We start from the raw sequence: 6,262 nt of genomic DNA on the forward strand, positions 1-6,262 counted from the left end.
TGAACTACCGCACTGTACACTGGTTGATAAAGAGATAGTAGTATACTCGTAACAATTAGGATGACACTATGACGGTATAAAGAATGAAAAAAAAACCACGGTTAGGTGGTAGGTATATAATAATAAATAATACAATTCTGGTCGGACGGACTGCCTGCCGTGTGCCGACACAGAGGTAGCCACAGCCGTGAACTACCGCACTGTACACTGGTTGATAAAGAGATAGTAGTATACTCGTAACAATTAGGATGACACTATGACGGTATAAAGAATGAAAAAAAAAACCACGGTTAGGTGGTAGGTATATAATAATAAATAATACAATTCTGGTCGGACGGACTGCCTGCCGTGTGCCGACACAGAGGTAGCCACAGCCGTGAACTACCGCACTGTACACTGGTTGATAAAGAGATAGTAGTATACTCGTAACAATTAGGATGACACTATGACGGTATAAAGAATGAAAAAAAAAACCACGGTTAGGTGGTAGGTATATAATAATAAATAATACAATTCTGGTCGGACGGACTGCCTGCCGTGTGCCGACACAGAGGTAGCCACAGCCGTGAACTACCGCACTGTACACTGGTTGATAAAGAGATAGTAGTATACTCGTAACAATTAGGATGACACTATGACGGTATAAAGAATGAAAAAAAAACCACGGTTAGGTGGTAGGTATATAATGATAAATAATACAATTCTGGTCGGACGGACTGCCTGCCGTGTGCCGACACAGAGGTAGCCACAGCCGTGAACTACCGCACTGTACTGTGTCTGCTGCTAATATAGACTGGTTGATATTTAAAGAGATATTAGTAGTATACAACAATACTATACTGGTGGTCAGGCACTGGTCACCACTCCTGCAGCAAAAGTGTGCACTGTTAATTAATATAATTGTACTCCTGGCTCCTGCTAACAACCTGCAGTGCTCCCCAGTCTCCCCCACAATTAATTATAAGCTTTTAATTTATACATTGATGACTGTGCAGCACACTGGGCTGAGCTGAGTGCACACAGACTGAGTCACACTGTGTGACTGACTGTGCTGTGTATCGTTTTTTTTTTCAGGCAGAGAACGGATATAGCAGAGAGAAGTGAACGGATATATTATATTAAATAAAAGTTAACTAGCAACTGCACTGGTCACTGACTGTGGTAAACTAACTCTGTCTGCGACTCTGCACAATCTCTCTCTCTCTATCTAATCTATCTCTATTCTAATGGAGAGGACGCCAGACACGTCCTCTCCCTATCAATCTCAATGCACGAGTGAAAATGGCGGCGACGCGCGGCTCCTTATATAGAATCCGAGTCTCGCGATAGAATCCGAGCCTCGCGAGAATCCGACAGCGTCATGATGACGTTCGGGCGCGCTCGGGTTAACCGAGCAAGGCGGGAAGATCCGAGTCGCTCGGACCCGTGAAAAAAAACATGAAGTTCGGGCGGGTTCGGATTCCGAGGAACCGAACCCGCTCATCTCTAATTATCAGTGCTCAGTATCACTGCTCAGTAGTATCATCAGTGCTCAGTATCACTGCTCAGTAGTATTATCAGTGCTCAGTATCACTGGTCAGCGCTCAGTGTCTTGTGCTGCATCGTGCTGCTCGGAGTCAGTTCTCTGTATCACTGCTCAGTAGTATCATCAGTGCTCAGTATCACTGCTCAGTAGTATCATCAGTGCTCAGTGTCAGTGCACCTCTTTTTCTCTTTTCTTTGCATCATGTGCTGTTTGGGGACTATTTTTTTTAAAAGTGCCATCCTGTCTGACACTTCCGTATATGTCCAGTGGTACTGCCATTTGATATAATTCCCGACATTACTGCCATTTAATTCCAGTAATTTTGGCATTTTCTTCTAGTGATTTGGACCTATAATAACATTGATTAGAACTAATAATTCCTGTGATACTGGCTTTTAATTCTAGTGATTTTGTCATTTTCTTCCAGTGATTTGGACCAATAATTCCATTGATTATAACGAATAATTCCAGTGATATTGCCTTATAATTCACATGTGCTGTTTGGGGACTATTTTTGTAAGTGCCATCCTGTCTGACACTGCAGTGCCACTCCTAGATGGGCCAGGTGTTTGTGCCGGCCACTTGGGTCGCTTAGCTTAGTCATCCAGCGACCTCGGTGCAAATTTTAGGACTAGAAATAATATTGTGAGATGTGAGGTGTTCAGAATAGACTGGAAATGAGTGGAAATTATTGTTATTGAGGTTAATAATACTATAGGATCAAAATGACCCCCAAATTCTATGATTTTAGCTGTTTTTGTGTTTTTTTCAAAAGTCACCCAAATCCAAAACACATCCGAAGCCAAAACCCGAAAGGGTGGTTTTGCCAAAACGCGTCAGAATCCAAAACACGGCCGCAGATCCGAATCCAAAGCCAAAACACAAAACACGAAAAATGCCCGCTGCACATCTCTAGTAAATACTACAATTTCTGATAGTGTTTTCGACATAAGCTGTAACTAATTTAGTGGTTTTGCCTCTTACTAGTCTTCATTAATGTTCACTGCATGCTTGGTTCTTTTATATTCTACTGTAATTAGTTATCTTTATAATGACTCACAATCTATTGCAGGTTCACGTCTTCACATACCCATTTTATTTCATGTAGTACTTACAGTATACAGCAAATGCAAAAACATTGTTTCTCTACATGTTATTGTTCATGTGGGTATTCAAATAGTAATACCCAATATTACGTTGCTTGCTATTGAAAGTTTGCAACTCAAGTATTTGTTAGCAGTGGCTGAAACATTGCTATGGGTAACATTTCCTCTAAACCCACACCTACTGTAGACTCATTGGCTTCTGACAAAAATGAAACCTACAGTAGTATATGAATGTGTTAGGGAATATAGGGCCTGATTCATTAAGGATTGCAAATGCAAAGATGCTCGCAGAAGTTTTGCACTTGCAGTCCTTAGCAATGTAAATGCGGGAGGCGGTGCATACCACCGCCTCCCTGCATTTGCGATGCGAATGCATATCAGATGAACATCGCGAGCATCATTCACGATGTTCATCTGTGACAGCAGGCTGAGCAAGATTCAGCTTACTCAGGCATGCCGTCACAGTGTGGCCTGATAGGCCAAGGAAGCTGCATCTCGTGACACACCCTTGTTTTCCCAAATGCTGGCTGACCCCTCCCCGCGAATGCCTCTGCCTGTCAATCAGGGAGATGTGTTCGCAAACCTGCACCATGATCCTATGCGTAATTCACTTCTGAATTTAGGTGCATAGTTCATTAAATGTATATATATATTGTATGAGTCTGTACGCTTATCTGCAAGCAATCTGTGTTTTTAGATTCCATCTGACACAGAGATTGTACTAAACACTGGGCCTGATTCAGAATGGGTTGTAGTTAAGAAATAAATCACACAACTACAACCCTTGACACTGACATGCGGTGGGACGCAAGGCACACAGCAAGTCTGCCCCACATGCCGTGTCCTCCTCCCCCGCTAACATGTGAGCGCTTTGCTGAGCTGCTAAGCACTGGAATGATAATGATAGCCCCCTGCCTTCGCAGCCTAGCTGCGTAGGCAGACGGAGGGCCACCATCTTTTGTATCACAGCGGATGCGCCACGGCATGGATCACGCAGCCGCCACAGCATGCCCCACAAACGGTCCATACATGCCTGCGTTGTCTGGACCACACCCCCAAACGATGTGTCAAAGCCCACAAAAGGCTGTGTTGATGCCCCGTCACTGTCCCCCGACAGGACTTAGATTGCGTTCTGAAGAGAACGCAGTATAAGATCTTGCAAATGTGTGCAATGCATGCATGTGCTGAAGTGATAAAATCAGCAAATAGCAATTTTAGCACTTCAGCATATGATGCTGAATTAGGCCCACTATACACTGTTTACAGAAGCTGGTAAATAAGCAAAACAACCACACAACTAGATGCAGCTGCCCTGGGGTGGATTGGCATGGAAAGCAAGCTCAGGAAAATTCTGGAAGCAACCCTAAAGGGAGCAAGGGGTGTGGAAGGGGCGAGATACTCATTCCTCATAGGGCCTGATTCTGAGCTGGAGTCAGTAGCGGCAGTCCTTGTGTCTTTTGCTGCAGCTGTATCTGAGACTACAACTCCCTTCCCTGGACTACTGTACATCCATTCATCCGGATAAAAAAAAGAACTGAAACGCCCACTTTCAGACATCCTTTATGCATGCTTATACGCCAACATCAATTGCACCACTAAAAACTGCACAAGCCCTGGCATTTTAAGGAAAAATGTGCCCAGAAGACATCAGAAGCTGGTTTCTGGTTTGAAAAAGGACCCACAGCACTTTCTACCAACAGGCCTGTTTGCCCCAGTTTTTTTTTTACTTTTCTGAAGTACTTCTGATTTATCGTAAGTAACCCATTGTACTTTTACCATCCTACACTATCTGTGCCAGGGGTGTAAGTTCATCCCAATCGCCTGGATGCAAGTTGAAGTCTGGTGTCCCCTCTCCCCCCTTAAAAAAAATGGGAAAACAAATATTGTATGGTGTGTGTGAATGTGTCTGTTAATCACATGACCTACAGAATTATTAGATAGCACTCTCAAATGTTCTACAGGGAACGGGGCCCACAGTGAATTGGCAGGGCTCAAGCTATGCTGTGGCAATGGCTAGTGGGTCAGGATCAGACTCACTAAATTCATCCACCTGCAGCATGCAGAATCAGCATCAGTCCAGCAGAAGTGGCGGGTGCACCGTTGCTTGTTGCAGTGCAAGCTGAGCATTACCAGGAGGAAACCGTCCTGTTCCCTATTGCAGGTGTAAGCCGGGCTCCTGGAACAGAGCCAAATGACTATGCAGCAGTAATGGGTGTGCTGCAGAGCTCGATTGGAAGAGCAGGGGTCACACTTCAATCATGCTGTGAACCACACAGGTGCTGCTGTACATGCCCTTTAGTGATGGATCTAGAGGTAGGTGCCTCCATTGTCCCTGATCTGTGCCCTCCTTTTCTTTTTGTCTTGAATATAAATATATATAATTATATATAGACTAACCTACTGACAGCACCTCTAATCTGCCACTTGGTTACACACACAGCAATCGACTCTTATTGTACTGCTAAGCAACCCCATGGTCACTCAGTAAGGCTGTCAGCACTAAGATTCAAGGATCTTACAACTGAGTACCAATTTTCAGTCTGAGACATATCCCTCACACAGTCATGACACGCCTGTCTTTTGCTATCTAACACCGTTACGCACACAAATGCTCCCTGGCTGTAATCACTCTGCATCTCTCCTCACTGTGACCACCATCAGTAAGCTAAGTTGGCACATGCAGAGTCCAAAACAAATAGCTCAATTGCACAAACCCCCTATGCTACCCCTCAGTACACATAGTGCTGGGATGGGTCAGGTGGCAGCTTGGGCAGTGGTGGGGGTAAGTAGCAATCAGGGTACAGGGGCTTAAGGGCAGGTAGCAGTTAATTTAGATCTGGCAGTTAAGGCAAGAAGCAGTTGGGGCAGGGAGGGGGTAGAGGGGGTCAGAATATTCACAGGTTGGGTTAGGGAGGAGGGAATAAGGGTAGCAGTTGGGGCAGTACTGTGGGGTAAGGGTAGATAGCAGCTGGGGCAGTACTGTGGGGAAAGAAGGGGGAAAAGGTAGATAGCAGCTGGGGCAAGGAGCTGGTTGGAGATGGGCAGTACTGCAGGCAATGCTGGGATTAGGTTGGGATTAAGGGTATAGAACAGCTGGGATAGTCCTGGGGGCAAGGAGGGGTAAGATTAGATAACAGCTGATGCAAGGAAGGGGTAAATGAAAGGCAGTGCCGGGTAAAGGTAGATAACAGCTGTGGCAGTCCTGGATCAAGGAGGCTACTAGGAGCAGGCAGTGCTGGGGGTAGGAGCAGATAGCAGATAAGGAAGTTATTGGGCAAAGTGGGCGTTAGGGGCAGGCAGTGCTAGGATTGGAAGGGGGTGGGGGTAGATAGAAGACATCCAAACAGCCAGGAGGCAGTGAGTTTGTGTGGAGAGCCCAAGTACATGATAGTGTTAAGAAATGTACAATAGTACAAGGGTACATCATAAATATAGGCACTCACCTGGCCAAGATTGCCTGGGGGTCCTTGGGTCTTTCTTCAGGTTAGGGGGGACTGACTACTGTGGGGGGGAGCAGTGGTTTTCAAAGCAGTAAAAGTAGCCAGAAACACATGGTATTGCCTCAAACTGCAGGACAGTGGATAGAACAACAGAGATGGTGGCATGGCATCCTCAGGTATAGTGGGTCACA

Source organism: Pseudophryne corroboree, chromosome 5 (assembly GCF_028390025.1).
Source record: "Pseudophryne corroboree isolate aPseCor3 chromosome 5, aPseCor3.hap2, whole genome shotgun sequence".
NCBI lineage: Eukaryota > Metazoa > Chordata > Amphibia > Anura > Myobatrachidae > Pseudophryne > Pseudophryne corroboree.